The sequence below is a fragment of the Musca domestica genome, unplaced genomic scaffold (genome assembly GCF_030504385.1).
Source record: "Musca domestica strain aabys unplaced genomic scaffold, Musca_domestica.polishedcontigs.V.1.1 29, whole genome shotgun sequence".
NCBI classification, from domain to species: domain Eukaryota; kingdom Metazoa; phylum Arthropoda; class Insecta; order Diptera; family Muscidae; genus Musca; species Musca domestica.
In genome coordinates, this window is record NW_026712296.1 from 2,329,225 (window position 1) to 2,348,795 (window position 19,571).

At 36.2% G+C, this 19,571-nt stretch overlaps 1 protein-coding gene across 1 annotated transcript in view; it reads right to left on the reverse strand.

The window, feature by feature from the left end:
* LOC101889358 (uncharacterized) overlaps positions 1–19,571 on the reverse strand; it is a 58,373-nt gene that overhangs the window by 12,074 nt on the left and 26,728 nt on the right. The window contains exon 2 of the mRNA XM_011293976.3: positions 11,173–11,359. The gene's annotated coding sequence lies outside the window, so the exon portion shown is untranslated. The remainder of the gene's footprint in view (positions 1–11,172; positions 11,360–19,571) is intronic.

Sequence of the window (19,571 nt, forward strand, 5' to 3'; positions counted from 1 at the left end):
AATATCGGTTCACTCCTTCTGGTACCTCCCCCACAAATGGTCGAAATTTTCAAAGAAAATAATTTACTGCACAGAAATAGAAAGGATAATCCGATTTTGCTCCAACTTTGGAAATCCTAATATTTGCATCATTGCTAGGTCATGTGAGAAAATGCACAATATCGATCCACTCCATCAAGTACCTCCCCCACAAAGTGTCATAATTATAACTCTTATAAAATGTGATGTACGTGTCCGATTATCTTCAAATTACACATATCACAACATTTTTATTAATCTACAAAGGGTCAAAATTTTGAACAGTCATAAAGCTTCATAGAACACCAAATTAACATCCGATTCCATTCAGACTTAGCACATCTCAATATTTCCAAAAACTCAAGATTTGTTAGAAAAATGGTAGAGATCGGACGACTCCTTCTGGTACCTCCCCCACAAAGGGTCAATGTTTTGAATAACCAAAACGATTATAAAATCCGATATAAGCATCCAGTTCTCTTCATATTACACATCCCACTATTTCTTCTAACACAAGGCCTACTATAAAGATGGGATATATCGATCCACTCCTTCTGGTACCTTTCCCACAAAAGGTCAACATTTTGAACAACCATGAAGCTCATAAAATACGGAATTAACATCCTATTCCATTCAGACTTGGCATATCTCAATATTTGCATCAACACAAGAACTGTTATAAAGATGATAGAGATCGGACCATTTATTTTGGTACCTGCCCCCACTTAGGGTTCAAGACTTTGAAAAACAAAACGCTCAAAGAAAGCAAAATAAGCATACAACTTTCTCCAAATTTCACACCTACAAACATTTTTGCTAACATAAGATCTGTTTTGAAGATGATATATATCTGCGAACCCACAAAGGATCACAATTTCAAATTTCAACATTTTCTAAAAATTATAACATATCCCACATAAAGTGAAAGAAGTAGCCAATATAGTCCAAACCTTGCACGTCACAATATATATTTAGGTCCGATACGAAATGGTCTAGAGGGTCAACGATTTGGATAATCATAACAAAAGTCCAAATATATTAAAATAATCGAACATTGGCTTAGGGTATACATCTGTCGGCAAAACCGATTCATACTTTTTAATCTTTTTTTTTTTTGGAAAGTTTTTAAATTTTTTGGCCTCAATTTCAAAATATTAGTCGTAGCCAGCTTGTTTGTAAAATACCATTCTTTTTGAACTATGCTATAAATGTGAGCGACGCAGACTAGCCAGCTACTTTAAAGGTTAAACGAAACATGTAAGGTCTTAACACCATTGTATGAACGAACGGGTTTTCCACCCAACTGACAGACAAGCGTTTATGGCAAAGCTATGGAACGGTGCGTTCGTTTTAAACTTCGAATATGGCCATTGATTTAGTTTATAGTTAGAATGAAATATTGTTTTTGGCAATTTATTAAAATATTATTGTAAATTTCAATTGTCATAAAAATTGAACCGAGATACAATAGAAAAAATCCTTAAAAATGATTGTTTCAAAATAGGCTCTAATTTATTAACAATCTTTTGTTCGCCTGAGTGCCTTGGTGGAAAATATAAAAATATAAAAAAGTTTTTGAATTAACTTCGACCATTTAAATATCATCCATTTCAAAGACTTAAAAATAGTTGTTTAAACCGCTGCCGTATTTGCCACACTTCTTAATAATTCATTTGAAATAATTTTAAAAAGAAAATACATATTTCATTCTCTGCCATCCATATTCCCTGAACTATAATAAACTTTCCCTGTAAACCCAAGGAAAAGGGAACTAAGCTAAGGAAACCAATTAAATTGAACCGAACATTTAATTAACCACACGCAACAATGCCACAAAAAAATGGGACTGGTTAGAGACATGGGACAGTTTTATGTGCGTATAGATTTGTGTGTACAAATGCAAGGGGTTTTAAAGTCGTCGAAATATATCCTTAGGCCTTGTAACAATGACAACAATAATAATGAAGAAAACCCCTCCTCCTTCGTAGAAAGAGTTTTAAAAATTGATTAAGTGTTTGCTGTATATCGGGAGGGGCTAATGAAATAGAAAACCGAACAACTTTATAAATGTTTAATGGTGAATGTCTTTGCCGTCTTGCTTGAAGGAAAGAAGGACCGTGGTGCGTATTATTCAAGGCTGTCTCTGTTGGTTTGAGTGACAAAAACTTACAAACTAAATAGTTAATAAATAAAAACAAGTATAAAGCAGTAGGTACGGTCGGACCCAACTTTGAATACCATCCAGCATTTGGAACGATTTGGAAATTTTTGAACGAATTAAAAAAATGTTAAAATCTTAAAAATACCGAATATGGTCATTATATTGGAGTCTATACGAAGACGTGGACCTGCATAGGCAATTTTTATCATAAGCCATTACAATATATGTATGGTGCTTATACGAAGACCTGGACCTGCATAGCCAATTTTCTGGCCTAAACTGTAGTTTCTATGAAATCTAAATACGAAATTTGAAACAACTCCGGTGAATAATGTTGCTAAAATCATCAAAAAACCGAATTTTGGGAGGTACCGTTATACCACGTTACGAAGACGTGGGCCTGCCTGTATATGCAATTTTTTGTCAATGGCTGTAGTACCCATTACGAATTCTAAAAACGAAATTGGAAATAATTCCTGTGAATAAAGTCCCTAAAATCGTCAAAATATCGAATATCGGAGCGTACCGCTGTATCTGGGCTATACAGATAAAAAAAAACTGCAACAAAGTCAAAAGCCATAATTTTTACAATTTTTTTTTTATTTTATTGAATGGAAGCAAAAATGTCGGAAATAGCATCAAATTTTAGAATAAGTTTAGATTTGTTCGAATTGGTCATCTTTGGCACGAATTATGGCCTCCAAACAGCCACACGCTGCCCAAATGTTGCTTTGCGGTATTTTGGCCATTCCCGGCGAAGTTCTTACTTGAGGTGATCGACACTTTGGTATTTTTTGGTGCCAACCTTGCTTTCCAAAATACTCCAGACACAAAAGTCCAATGTGTTGGTATCCGGAGATTTTGGTGGCCATGGTGCGCTGGAAATAACCATTTTTGTGTGGCGCGGGTTGAGTGCGATGGTGCTGTTTCCTGTTGGTTGGTCAAGGTCTGCCTTCAAAATGTTTGCGTGGCCAGTACTTTAGTACACCCTCCAGAATATGTTTTCTTCCGTCCACTTCCTTGACGTCGGGCTACGCTACCAGTATCACGGTAACGAGCGATGGTACGAGACACAAAAGATTTATTCACATTTAAATGCTGGAGTGCTCTAACGATAGCCGCTTGTCGTTTTCCAGACAAATAAAAAGAAATCACGCTTGAATTCCATCACGAATAACTTTTTTCTGGGAAATTCTCACCAAAATGCTTTTGTACGCTTGTAAACAATATAATAAGCTGTCACTGGAATAATTTTAACAGCTGTCGGACGACAGGCTTAGAAATGACAGCAGTCTGAATTGGTTGCAGTTTTTTCATCTCACCCTGTATACCCTCCCTAACCATGTGGCTAAAGGTATAACTAGCAACGTAGCTGAGGGTATAAAAAAGAGTACTTTGTGTTCAACCACTTTGAATGACCAAACATTCACTCATACCTTTGCATGAACATTCTCTTTTTATCATACACATGCATTTTTGTCCGATCTCATTTTGAACGACCCTGCTATATAACACGGAACAGTATTTTGAAGTTTGAGTACATTTTGTATCTTTCAAATTGGAATTAACAAAGCTCCGTGACTCACATATTCGAATGCAGTCGAATACTTTAGTTTCTCGTGGCTGTTGATATCTGTGTCAATCGCTCACTCATCGCAATAAGGAAAACCTCTAACAATTTGCAAATATTGATTAATTTCTTGCCAATACAAGCTATGGGAATCTCACAGTCCATATGTATATGAGACTGAGAATGAGTCCTTTTAGATAATATATGGAAAGTACACATGTGTAATTCAATGGAAATTATCCTAGACACAAGACATAGCCGTTGGCAGAATGTTAGCTAGCCTGGGGTGTAATTATTTCATTTTTGTTTTTTTTTCTATCGTCAAGCTCATCGTATATGCCTATAAAAGTCATGACCCTGACGTGTAGAAAAAAAGAAGAAACTTTTGCAAAATACAACAATAACCAACGACACGCTATGTGGGCAAAAAGTTCGCGCCATATCATGGCAGCTACTGCTGAAAGCCGAAGAAGAAGAAGAAGCACTTAGTCGTCGCGCTGTTGACCTTTAAGAAAATTGCGTTTAGAGCAAACAAAAGAATACAATAACAAGGATCCGCCACTTTGGCATAAGTAGTTGTAGTTGTACTTGTAATAGTAGTAGATGTAGTGGTAGTGACAGTAGCACTACACAACATGTCGCATGTTTTTGTTCTACTTTTTTTTTGAAATAGTTTTTAAAAAACAAAAAATTTTAGCTGTTAGGTTAACCTGGTTGGTTGTTTGGTTGGAGGGACGAAACTTTGTTTGCTTTGTTTTTCTCAATAGACAGCACTTAGGGGACGTCCGTTAAGTGCCTTTTAAACGCACTCACTCTCACATACACACACCCATTTGCACATCCACCACGTATGTATGTAAATAATTTGATAAGCCCCACTGCGCAGACAAACCCAAAAAAATGAAGAAAGAAAACTTTTAGTTTTGAACAACATTCTGCTGTTGGTTTGTTTATGGATCCTCTTTGGGCCGAAGCAAACAAATAAAACTTGGTCATAGCCCCAATTGCAGTTTTCCAAATGACTATTGCATTCTCGACTGCCTGTCTTGTTAGTGTGAAATATGGCCAATTTTTTCCTTTGGCTAAGAACAGCCATAAATTATGCAAAATGGTAAGAATTTGGGGCCGATGTTAGGGCTTCATAGGACTCTTTCTATCACGGTTTGGTTGGTTGGTTCACTAGCTGGTTCCAAAAAATGCGCCTGATTGAAAATCCATTTCAGGAAATTTGGATTTATAACGAAAGTCTCCGATTCAGGCAGGATGTACACTTAAAAGCATTTCGAAATCATTTCGGACATAGATAGATGTGAAATATGCAAAAAATGGCCATATCGAAGGGATCGTAACCCCAAGGCTCCCGCCCTGTGTGTCTACATATCATATGATACTGACAAAAATGTATTATCGCTATAACGGTTTCAGACCCTATGTAAGTCTGTTTCATGGCATTTGTGGTCGGTTCAACTGTGGATCCGTCTTTCTGTCAGGCCGTATGTGAGGTAGAATAATTCTCAAAGAGAATATTCGATTTGGTCCAAACTTGGTCTTAAATCGAGTTCCCAGCAAACATTAGGGTCTGTTCCGGGCGAATAACCCATTAACAGTAAATATAAACAAACTAACTTCTGCATTGCCAGTACAGGGTGAGATGAAAAAACTTCAACCAACTTTAGATTGCTGTCATTTCTAAGCCACTCGTCCGACAGCTGTTAAAATTATTCCAGTGACAGCTCCTTATATTGTTTGCAAGCGTACAAAAGTATTTTGCTGAGAATTTTCCAAAAAAAAAAAGTTATTCGTGATGGAACTCAAGCGTGATTTCTTTACATTTGGATGAAAAACCACAAGTGAATATCGTTAGAGCACTCCAGCATTTAAATCTGAATAAATCTTTTGTGTCTCGTACCAATGCTCGAACTCCAGCATCTAAATGTCAATAAATTTTTGTGTCTCGTATCATCGCTCGCTACCGTGATACTGGTAGCGTGGCCCGACGTCAGCGAACTGGGCGACTTGATGGAAACACGCGTCGCAGTGGCCGAAAAACGGCTCGTGAGCTGAACATATCGCAATATTCCATTCGGCAAATATTAAAAAATGAGCTCGAGGTAAAGCCATTGAAATTCCAAAAAGTGAAAGTACTAACACCGCAACAGAGAGAAAATAGACTAAAAAGAGCTAAAGAGTTGCTTCGCTTGGGCGAAAGTGGTGAACTGCCGAATTTTGTTTTCTCCGATGAGAAAACATTCGTTGTCCAGCAGTTTGTAAACAAACAAATTGATCGAGTTTATGTACAAAAGAGGTCAGCTGTTGGCCACCAGAACTCAAGTGACGGCCATGGTGATGGTGTGGGCCGCCATAACAGCGTATAGCGGCCCTCCGCTCGTATTAATCGACCGTAGCATCAAAATAAATGCCGAATATTATCGCGAAAATATTCTGGAGGGTGTATTAAAGCCTTGGGCACGCAAACATTTTGGCTGCAGACCTTGGGCATTCCAACACCCAAGAATGGTTACAAAATGAGATTCCTCGCTTCATTTCCAGCGCACAATGGCCACCAAAATCTCCGGATACCAATCTGTTGGACTGGAGTATTTTGGAAAGCAAGGTTGGCACTAAAAAATACCATAGTGTCGATCACCTCAAGCAAGCGTTTCGCCGGGGAATGGCCAAAATACCGCAGAGCAACATTCGGGCAGCGTGTGTGGTTTTATTGGTCGTTTAAAGGCGATAATTCGCACCAAAGGTGACCAATTCGAAAAAATCTAAACTTATTCTAAAATTTGATGTTATTTCCGACATCTTTTGCTTTCATTCAATAAAATTAAAAAAAAAATGTAAAAATTATGGAGTTTGATTTTTTTGCAGTTTTTTTATCTCACCCTGTATCTGACTAGTTAAGACTTCAATATGAGACCCGTATATGGTATTTCACATAAGAAAGACCTTTATAAGATCTTCTATCTATATCATTTCTGTATGAGGTCTTTCAGTCCCATAGGATACTTCTGTACCCTGTATTGAGCTTTCTATCCATAGGAGACCTGCAAGACGTTATTTTATCTATAGAATATCTGTATGTGGTCTTATATTTATGGGAGATGTCCATAAGGTATCCAATATATAGAAGACCTGTATAATATTTTCTAGCTGTACGAGACGTACATAAAACCTACTATAAATATGAGAGCTTTATAACGTCTTCTAACTAAAACCAGTAAAGAAAGCCTTAAAGTCGGGCGGGACCGACTTAATGATACCCTACACCACTTTGCTAATTTAGTAGAGCTGCGCATAACAATTAAAAGTTTTTATGGGAGAATTCAGTTATACACGCTATGATTATAATTATAATTTAAGGTTCAAGGGACTAAATATGTCGAAGCATTTGTATCTTTTAAATTCGGACTTGTATTGCCCATTTGGTGTACAATTAATTTAAAATCGGATAAAGATATATATGGGAGCTATATCCAATTCGGAACCGATCTCGATAGAATTTGACAAAGATATTTCTGAGCTGTATTTGATATATTTCCCTGAATATCGTCGTTACGGAGTGCATATTACGGCTGTGGGTAACAAATATAACAAATCGGATGAACAATATATATGGGAGCTATAGCTATATCTGAACCGATCTTCACCAAATTTGACATACTAGCTTCTAGACTCAATTCGGTCGTAAGTGCCAAATTCCATCCCATTTAGACAAATATTAGACGTTTGGTGCACAATAAAAGATAAATCGGACGAAATTATATATGGGAGCTATATCCAAATCTGAACCGATCTCGATAAAATTTAGCAAAGACATTTCTGAGCTATGTTTGAAATATTTCCCCAAATATTGTTGTTGCAGAGTACATATTACGGCTGCGGAGGACAAAAATAATAAATCGGATGAACAATATATATGGGAGCTATAGCTATATCTGAACCGATTTCGATCAAATTTGGCATACTTATTTTTAGGCCAAATTTGGATGTATATGCAAAATTCCATTCTATTCGGGCTGATATTACACGTTTGGTGCACAATAAAAGGCAAATCGGACGAAGATATATATGGGAGCTATGTCTAAATTTTGACCGATTATCTCCAATTTCAATAGGGTTCGTCTTTGGGCCAAGCAAATGATCTATGCAAATTTTCGTCTGTATCGGGCAATAAATGCGACCTGTACTTTGTTTACAAAAATACATGCAGATCATCAAAAGGAACTATGGGTCTATTTCGTTTCCTTTTGCCTGTTACAAACAAATGCACAAAGACATAATACCCTGACCACCTTGTGGTGTAGGATATAAAAAGGGTTGTGTAGGCCTTTCGTATGTAGGAAAACTGTCTTAGGTTATCTATCTATAGGAGATCTTCTATTATTTGGAACTTTGTTAAGGGGCTTCTGCTTTTACAAAGTTATATAAGGATTCCTATCACAGTAGATTTCTATAAAGTCCCATATCTGTAAATGTCTTCTTTAAGGACGTCTATCTTTTGAAGGCCCATGTGAGGTATTTATCTATAAAAGACCTCTATAATAAATTCGATCACTTAAATTTTATCTGTCTGTCAATGTTCTGTAAATAGTAGTTCTATTTTTTTAAAAGGAAAGAAGAAACCTATATAAAATTTACTACACAAGGCTTTTTCAAGATCTGCATAATACTTTTCAAATTTCAAGTTCATAGAAAAATCCTCATTTCAAAACATTGCAATGTTCACACACACATACACACTAAATATATATACACATAACAGTATATTTAGATCCACACGTATTTAGCATGCAATAAGTATTCCTTATTGTCTACACACCAGCTCGCCTGACCGTCTATGCAATTCATTGCGATTATCTTACAAATGCTGTCACTTTGTGTAGGGCCATAGTTTCCACAATAAACCATCACTTGGCATGAGTATCTATCTGTCGGTTGTAAGTAGCTGTTAGTTTCTTTTTTCTCTCGCTTTCGCTTCTTCTGAAATTTGTTGGCTAAAAGCCAAAATAAAAACAATTGTAAATATCTCATAGTCAATACGCTCACAGCTCACAGCTGACACGAGACACACAACCACTTGCCGTGGAGCGGTGGCTAGAACCACAAAGTATTATTTATTCAAATGTTCAAATGTAAAATGCACCTCTTGGATATTGGATAACAAGCAATTTACACCACAATGGTGTATGGCCGGCCAGACCCGATCCATACACCAGACCAGACAGGCGTGAATGATGTGAGGACCTATTAGTCGAAGCAATTTAAATAAAATATAAGTATTGTAAAATTATTTGTTTGTTCTAATTGAAATATTATGTCAGTGGGAAGGGTATTCCAGTTTTAATGGGGTGTTTAATTATATTATGTCTTTGTGAAGGAAGCGAGATAGACCCATAGTTACTTTTGAGGATCTTTATAGAATCACTTTCTGAGTCGAAAAGTAAAGAAGCGTCTGCAGCATCGCAGTGGCCGAAAAATGGCTCGTGAGCTGAACATATCGCAATATTCCATTTGGCAAATATTGAAAAATGAGCTGGGGGTAAAGCCATTGAAATTCCAAAAAGTTAAAGAACTTACACCGACCGCAAAAGAAAGAAAATAGACTCAAAAGAGCTAAAGAGTTGCTTCGCTTTGCCGAAAGTGGTAAACTGCCGAATTTGGTTTTCTCCGATGAGAAAACATTCGTTGTCCAGCAGTTTGCAAACAAACAAAATGATCGTGTTTACTTGCCAAAGTGGTCAGGTGAAATTGTGCACCTTCGGTTGGCCACCAGACCTCAAGCGACAGCCGATGGTCGCTCTCCGGTCGTATTAATCGACCGTGACATTAGAATAAATGCTGAATATAATCGCAAAAGTATTCTGGGGCGTGAATTCAAGCTTTGGGCACGCAAACATTTTGGCCGCAGACCTTGGGAATTCCAACAGGACTCAGCACTCAGCACGCGCCACACAAGAAGTTTGGCACTAAAAACTACCAAAGTGTCGATCACCTCAAGCAAGCGCTTCGCCGGGAATGGATCAAAATACCGTGGCATCAGAATAAATGTCGAATATTATCGCGAAAGTATTCTGGGGGGTGTATTAAAGCCTTGGGCACGCAAACATTTTGGCCGCAGACCTTGGACATTCCAACAGGACTCAGCAGCATCGCACTCAGCACGCGCCTCCCAAGAAGTTTGGCACTAAAAACTACCAAAGTGTCGATCACCTCAAGCAAGCGCTTCGCTGGGAATGGACCAAAATACCGCAGAGCAATATTCGGGCAGCATGTGACGGTTTCATTTGCCGTTTGAAGGCCATAATTCGTGCAAAAGGTGACCAATTTGAACAAACCTTCTAAAATTTGATGCTATTTCCGACATTTTTTGCTTTCATTCAATAAAATTAAAAAAAAATGTAAAAATAAATTATGGCGTTTGACTTTGTTGAAGTTTATTTATCTCACCCTGTATATCAATTTACCTGGATTTTGGCACATCCGACCGACTACAACCTTGAAGCAAGTACATCAAATTTGGACAAAATCGGTTCAGATATATCTATAGCTCTCATATATATGTTTCATCCGATTTAATCGTACCATACGTTCGTAATAATACGTGCATCCCCCAAGAATGATATTTGGTACCAGATATCAGATATAGCGCAGAAATACCTCTGCCAAATTGTATCAAGATCGGTTAAGATTTGTATATGGTATATGGTATATTGTATACGATATATCAGTCGAAATGATCTGAATTTTTAGATTTTAGAAGCAAGTACATTAAATTTGGTGAAAATCGTTTCAGATATAGTTTTAGCTCGCATATATATGTTTCAACCGATTTGGTGCTTATGTCCCTCACATTCGTAATATGCACTCCACAAGAATGATATTTGGTACCAGATATCTTATAGAGCCCGGAAATACCTTTGCCAATTTTATCAAGATGGCTAAGATTGGCTTATAGCTCCCACATATATCCTTAATCCGATTTCAGGTATATTGTGCAGTGAATTTCGGGACGTACGTTTCCATTTGATGAAATTCAGCTCCGATATATATTATTTTAATATAATCCTTCTCGAAGTGATATCATACACTCTATGGCAATGTTTTTTTTTTTTTTTTTGGTATAAAAGATAAAAATGTCTCTGTCAAATTTAGTGAAAATCGATTCAGAATAAGATATGCCTCCTATTCTCTCTGAAACCAAATTATAACTGCTCTAAAGCCAAATGTTGATAGGTGGTATGATCTACTTCAAATAAATTCTTTTGTTACGGAAGCTCTACTAAATATGCATAGTGGTGTAGGGTATCCTCACCGTTTTTCTTTTGCATTTAAACGGGTTTTTACCTTTTACAGGGTCAAAATCGTTATTTATTTCCTACAATAGGAAATTGGACCAAAAAGGTATTGCTCAACTTACCAGATATGCTTTCTCGCCTTCCCTCGTTTGTCTGAACTAAAACTTTGCCGAAATCTTTTCAAGAGTTGCAGTTCAAAGCCGACCTTTTAAAATGTCATTGATGTTATTTCAGAAAGCCGAAATTGTTTAAGGAAGCCAAATTATTGTAGAGAGGTTAAAAGATTTTGAGGTCAGCATGTGGATAGACCTGAAAAGAGATAAAAGTTTTTGTTGTAGCATTAAAAAGAAATATTTTTTAGAAAAAAAAGAAAAAAAATATTCGCAAAAAAGAAGGCTAGGGACGAACCTTTCCAAAGGGGGCTTTTGGAAGCATTATTTCCTGCAGATTACCCGATTGTGGAAAGCTTCACAAAATCTATATTTGGAATATTGATACAATTTCAATGTGTCGTGATGAGGAATGAATGAATTCTGGCAGTAAATGTCATCGCGTAGTTTCTTTAAAATTCATTTAGTCTTTTACCCAAAACAAACTAAAAAAAAATATTATCATGTTAAGAAAACATTTTCTATATGAAAATAAAATTGAGAAATAAATCCCCAATCTCTGAGCTAATAAATGCCCCTATAAACCGTACACCTGCCTCAATGAAAAAAAAATAATAATTTTAATTACAATGGGTAATTTGTTTTGTTTTTGTTTTCATTTTTTTTTTGGCAAATTATTAAAAATGGCACGCGCCTCATGCCTAATTTGTTCCGACTTACAGAACAAACATGGGGTGGCTAACCGCTAGACAGACCATAATGGTAGTCACACAGTCTGTCTGACTGTTTGTCTGTCTGTTTGTTTGTGTATCAAGCAAACACTGTCAAACTATGACGGTGAATATGTTGTGGGCGACAGACCCCACATTGAAGTCTTAACGAAAAGAAAAGCAACAAACAAACAAGCCCAGCCATATATATCCACCAAGTAATGCACGAACAAAAATGGAAATTGTGTCCCGCCACCTTATTCTCCTTTTCCGCTATCAGCAGAATGAGGGGATTTATCACTGCAGAATAATACCCTTTTATGGTAGTCACTGCTTCTTTTCAACACTACATAAAATAATTCTTCGCCGTTATGATAGCGTTGTTCTTTAATACATGGTGGAGGTCTTTTATTCTGCATTTAATGTCATACTTGCATTGGAATTTTATCAAAGTATTTAGGGGATTGAGGAAATGCGGGTTGGTAGTGTTCATTGGTAGTAATCATTATTCTTTAATATAAAGATTACGATTTTATTTTTTCTCATTTACTATTTGCAGATTACGGTTGTTGAACCCGTGATCTATACAAATGACATCGGCTCATCTACTCCACATTAGATGGCCACAGAGCTTATCTGCTCCACAGTAGATGACCACAGAGCTCATCTACTCCACAGTAGATGCCCACAGAGCTCATCTACTCCACAGTAGATGACCGCAAATCACATCTGCTCCCCAGTAGATGAAAGCAGGGATCAGTTTACTCTACAGTATGCGTAGATTTTTATACCCTCAACGATATGGCTAGAAGGGTATATATCAAAATGGGCATAGTCGAAATAACGGTTTTAGACCCTAGGTCTCTTTGGACCAAATCCGTTTCAGGACATTTGGAGTCGATCTAGCGATGTCCGTCCGTCTGTCGGTCTGGCTGGTGTGCACGATAACTCTCGAAGTGAGTATACGATTTGGTCCAAACTTGGTACATCGTAATATTTTTGTCCAACTTATATCGAGTTCGGAGATAGGAAATATCGGTCCACTCCTTGTGATACCTCCCCTACAAATGGTCGAAATCCTCACAAAATATATTTGTGAGCACAGAAACAGAAACGATAATCAGATTTTGCTCCAACTTTGCAAATCCTAATATTTGCGTCAGTGCTAGGCCAGGTGCGAAAACGGACAATATTGTTCCACTCCATCAAGTGCTATAATTATAATTTTTATAAAATGTGATGTTAGAGTCCGATTGTCTTCAAATTTCACACATCCCAATATTTTTATTAACCCAAGGTCTGGCGTTAAGATGGAATATATCGATCCACTCCTTCTGATAACACCCCCAAAAAGGTCGCAATTAAAAAAATATATATTTTTTTCTGCACAGAAGGAAAAGCGATAATCCGATTGTGCTCCAACTTTGAAAATCCTAATATTTGCGTCAGTTCTAGATCTGGTGCTAAAACGGATAGTATTGGTCCACTCCATCAAGTAATTCCCCACAGAGGGTAAACATTTTGAATAATTATATTGTCTTTAAGTTATACAGATCACAATATTTTTATTAACCCACGGTATAGTGTGAAAATGGTCCACTCCTTCTGGAACCTCCCCCCACAAAGAGTCAACATTTTGAATAACCAAAATGATAACAAATCCGAAATAAGCATCCGGTTCCCTTAATATTTCACAAATCCCATTATTTCTACTAACACAAGATCTTCTCTGAAGATGGGGTACATCACTCCTCCTTCTTTTGGAGACGCCATCATCAGGCCATGGCGTGGATTTTTAAAGAATTTTTGGGGACCCCTTCCTCTGGCCAAGGCGTGGTTTTTTAAAGAATTTTTGGAGGCCCCTTTATCAGCCCAAGGCGTGGATTTTTATAGAATTTTTGGAGGCCTCTTCCTCTGGCAAAGGCATGCATTTTTAAAATAATTTTTGGAGGCCCCTTCCTCTGGCCAAGGCATGGATTTATAAAGAATTTTTGAAGGCCTCTTCCTCTGGCCAAGGCATGGATTTTTAAAGATTTTTTGAAGACCTCTTCCCCTGACAAATGCATGGATTTTTTAAGAATTTTTGAAAGTCTCTTCCTCTGGCCAAGAATTTTTAAAGGTCTCTTTTAAGGAATTTTTTAAGTTCTATTCCTCTGGCCAAGGCATGGATTTTTGAAGAACTTTTGGGGGCCTCTTCATCAGGCCAAGGCTTGGATTTTTAAAGAATTTTTGTAGGCCTTTTCCTCCTTCCGTGACGTAGATTTTCAAACAATTTTTGTAGGATTTTTCTGCTGCCTAAGGCGTAGGTTTTTAAATAATAAACATTTTGGAGCTCCATGTAGCAGGTTTTTTAAGAATTTCTCATCTACTCTACGAAATATGGTGCATGAGTTCATCTATATTAAAATATAGGTATTTTAGCTCATATACTCTATCTGCAGTAAATATACAATGTTTTCCTATATTATCGGTTAATTATACCAAATTTCACAAAATCAGCAGTTAAATATGGCTCAAACGTAAACGGTCCCATCTTTTAATAATTCCAAAGGTTGTTGCACAGTTTTTATTTCTGAACTCGAAGCATAAATATCAAGGCTAAAGGACATATCTCAAATGATTCAAAATAAATAAAAAACTGCAACTCTTTCACGAAATTTGTAATAAAAAGAAAATTATTCGAAAACAATCAACAGAAGTGTGCACACTTTTATGACACACTATGTAGCTGCATACATACAAACACTTGCACACACCAATAAATATGTATGTAACTGAATGAATGACTGAACAAACGACAAATCATAATTTTTGAAAACCAGTCACGCACACGCATTTAAATTTCAGGCCTTTGGGTGGAAACAGAAATTGTATTTTATGAGCTTTGTTTGCTACTTCCATCCAACCACCCCTGCAGCTCTCTCCTCCTTCGCCTACTTCATAAATCTAAATGTAAGGACTTTGTTCTCTGCTTTTCGTTGTTGTTTTTAGTTTTGGCGGGACATATCCACAAATGCATTATGTTCCTGTGGCATGCAATATTTTATGTAAATATTAACAGTTTCTTTTTTGGTTTTATTTTATTTTTATGAATGAAGTGCCTGGAAAATTTTAACACTGGTCTTGAAATCACCCCCACGACAACTTATGGGTGTGTGCTTGGAATATCCTCGTATTAAAAATGAATGCGGTAAGTGAATATATTTTATACTCAGAAATATATTTTACCCTGAATTAAAGTACTGAACACATTTCCAAAAAAAAAATCCATCTTATAGAAGAATATGGGGTTTTGAATTACTTTTTGGTTTAACAAATTGAAGAGTTTTAGTCGGTTTTGCCGACAGATGTGTACTCTCATCCAATGTTCGATTATTTAACAATATTTTGACTTTTGTTATAATTATTCAAATATTTGACCCTCTATGGAGTAGGTTCCGATCGAATGTACAAATATGGTTCATTTCGTGTAGGACCTTCACTTTATATGAGATATGTGATAATTTTTACAAAATGTAAAAAATGTGCATGAGGTAAAATATATAGTGGACCTCAGCCGTATAGTTACAGAGGGTATATATCATTTTATACGGCCAAAACGTGCCTCATCGAAATTCTAGATTTTAGACCCTACATCTATTTGAACCAAATACATTTCGGAGGATTTGGAGCGAATCCGAGGTTTTCCGCCTGACTGGCTGGCGCCGAAGATAACTATCGAAGGGAGCATCCCATTTAATCCGAACATGGTACATCGTAATATTATTATTATTATATCAGTCCACTCCTTCTGATACCTCCGCCATAAAAAATTCAACAATTTTACAGAAAATAACTAACCTTTTAGAACAAAAATGATCCTCCAATTTTGTGCAAACTTTGCCAGTCCTAACAGTTTTTTCAGGTGCGAAAATTGACATTACCAGCCCATGCCATCAAGTACACTCCACACATACAAAGGAAAAAAATATGAATTATTATAACCCTTGTAAAGTATGAAATAAGTGTCTGATATACATTTCAATGTTTCTACCAACACAATATCTGACATGAAGATCGGAAAGAACGGTCTACTCTGTCTCCCCAATTTTAAATAAACATAAAGCTTACAAAACGAGTGGTGAGCATCGGACTCCTTTCATGCTCCGCCCATCCGATAATTGACAACAAATATTTGATTTACTATTACTAATCCAGATTGCATAAAAAAATTGACTTCTTTCCTAAAAAAATGCTTTTTGAAATCAACAACAATTTGTTTCGCGCCCCATAGCGGCTGTCTAACTCTGACATACGATTACACACACAGCGCGGTGTCAAAGATGGTAGATATAATTTGACAGCTATAATTTGTTATCACTTAAATAGACATATTAATAAATAGAATAAACAAAACAAAGGCACGAATAACATAAGCAACCGCTTAACGTTGCAGCAATTGCCCATTTGACGGGTTGGTAGGTGGGAACGGAAAAAGTGGTACTAAATGAATAAGTGTGGGTAATTAAGTCGATGCTACCTGACATTGAAAACAAAATGGATTGTATAATCAAATATATATCAAATATATAACACGCTGAGTAGTGTAATATATGCAAAGATAAAATGTTAACTCTCGAAGGGAATATCCGATTTGGTCCAAACTTGGTACATCGTAATATTATTATCATATTTAAATCGAATTCGGAGATGGGCAATATCGGTCCTCTCCTTCTGGTACCTACCCCACTAAAAGAAAAAGGATAATCCGATTTTGCTCCAACTTTGTAAATCCTAATATTTGCATCAGTGCTAGGTCAGGTGCGAAAATGGACAATATCGGTCCACTCCATCAAGAATAATGAATAATTATGAAATGTGAAGAAAGATTCCGATTGTCTTCAATTTACACACATCACAACATTTTTATTAACCCAAGGTCTGGTGTAAAGATGGAATATATCGGTCCACTCCTTCTGGTACCTCCACCACAAAGGGTCAAAAATTTGAATATAAAATTAACATCCGCTTTCATTCAGACTTGGCACATCTCAATATTTCCATAAACACAAGATCTGTTATAAATATGGTAGAGGTCGGACCAATCTTCCTGGTAACTCCCCCACAAAAGGTCAAAGTTTTGAAAAACCAAAAGAAAATAAACATACTTTTCTCATGGAATTACACACATTACAATATTTTATTAAATCAAGGTCTGATGTGAAATTGGGATTTATCGGCGCACTTCTTTTAGTGTTTTGAGGAACCATGAAGCTCATAAAGCGTGAAATTAAAATCCGATTCCATCCAGACTTAGTACATTTCAATATTTCCATCAACACAAGATTTGGTATAAAAATGGTAGAGATCGGGCCATTTCTTCTGGTACCTCCCCCACATAGGGTTCAAAATTTTAAAACAAAACGCTTGAAGAAATCAAAATGAGCACACAACACTCTTTAAATTTCACACACACAAACATTTTTACTAATGATATATATCTGCGATCCCCTTCTGATACCTCTCCCAAAAAGCGTCCCAATATTCAATAACAATTTCATAACTTGCGAAACATGTCAGCGATTCTTTACAACTGGCTATATCTAAATATTTCTATCTTCCAGCAACCTGAGATGAATATGGAATTTATGATTGGATATAAATGTTCGATTTTCTTGTAATTTTGACCATACAATATTTTTATCTGTATTTTACGCAGTTTGAAAATAGAATGCCTCTCGTGCGCATATTTTTAACGCATATTTTAACATTTTCTTAAAATCATTTTATATCTCATTCATAGTGAAGGAAGTAACCAATATGTCCGAACCTGGTACGTCGTAATATTTATATCATATTTATTTAGGTCCGATGCGAAATGAACAATATTGGACCATTCCTTCGGAACCTACTCCATATAGGGTCAACAATCTGAAATATCATAACAGAATTCAAAACATATTTAAATCATCGAACACTGCCTGAGGGTATACATCTGTCGGGAAAACCGACTGATACTTTTTAACGTTTTGCTTTTTAATTAGGCATTACTTTGCTGTAATTAATTGTCTGCTACGGATTAACAAAGAAAAAGGTATTATACCGAGATATTGCCACATGTTCTGCAGTTGTTGCAAAATTTTCTATGTTGGAACATAAGGTAATATTTCAAACTCCCCCTTTCAATATATTTCTATACCCTCCACCTTAAATATTCGTCGTAGACCCCATAAAGTATATATATTCATAATCAGCATAAAATTCTATGTCGATTTAACGATGTCTGTCTGTCTGTTGAAATCACGATACAGCCCACATTATTTGACGTAGTGCGCCAAAATTTAGCAGAGCAATTTGTATTGTGGCTAGGATGGTTGGTTTTGAAAATGGGATGAGATGACGGATTTGTCTGAAAATTGGTATTTGTAGGTCATAACGGGTTCCAGCTCCGGTAGCGAGACATTGCATGTATAGGTCCACGTTTTGGTATAGCCCCCATATAACGATACCTCCCGATATTCGACATTTTAATGGTTTTTGCCACATTTTTTCTAAAGATTCCTTTACCCTAAGGTGGAGGGTATTAAAAGACTGGCTTGGCCGAACTTAATGTTTTTTTTTCCTGTTTTAATATGACGTTTACGGCTTTTGCATGAATAACAGACAATATTTATTTGTTAATTGTTACATTTCAATTTAAGTTCATATTTTTGTCGTTTTTAAATGACTTGGGGGTTTCTGATAAAATCACAACGAAATTCTGCCATCCCATGGATGGTATTTTTGTCATAAACAATATTCTAAATTTAGTTTTTCAATAAAAATCATAGTTTGTCAATATTTTTTTTAAATCGTAAGTATCTTTAAAGAAATGACGAAATTTTTTAATTAAATATTTACATTTGCGTACCTATCTTATCAAAAATTTATTGCCATCAATAAACTATACAATAAGTTTTACTACGACTAGCGAAAGTGTTTTAGGTTAAGTCTTAAACAAATAGTTTTGATTGCAGCTACCGATAACTGGCACTTCAAAATATATGGCATGTCTGTCAGAGATAAATGAAAATATGTGAGAAAAAACTTATGGGTAATGGAATGGCTTATATTTTTATATGTCATTCAACTAAAGGTCGGCAGTTTGAAGGATATTATGCGCCATAAGGATATTATGCGCCATAAATTCCATATTCATCTCAGGTTTCTGGTTTACATATCGGAAGTCATAGAGAATCGCTGACTTGTTTCGCAAGTTATGACAGATAAAGTATTGAAAACTGTAACTCTTTGTTGGTGAGGTACCAGAAAGGGTTCGCAGATGTATATAATCTTCACAACAGATCTTGTGTTAGCAAAAAAATTTGCATGTGTGAAATTTAGAGAGAACATTATAATCGTTTTGGTTATTCGAAACTATGACCCTTTGTGAGGGAGATACCAGAAGGAATGATCCGATCTCTACCATCTTTATAACAGATCTTGTGTTGATAAAAATATTGAGATGTGCCAAACCTAAATAGAGTCGGATGTTAATTTCGCTTCATGGTATTCAAAATGTTGACCCTTTGTGGGGGATGTACCAGAAGGACTGGACCGATATATTCCATCTTCACACCAGACCTTAAAATATGTGATGTGTGTGTGATTTGAAGACAATCGGACTCTTACATCATATTTTATAAGAGTTTTAATTATTAAAAATTCTGACCCTTTGTGGAG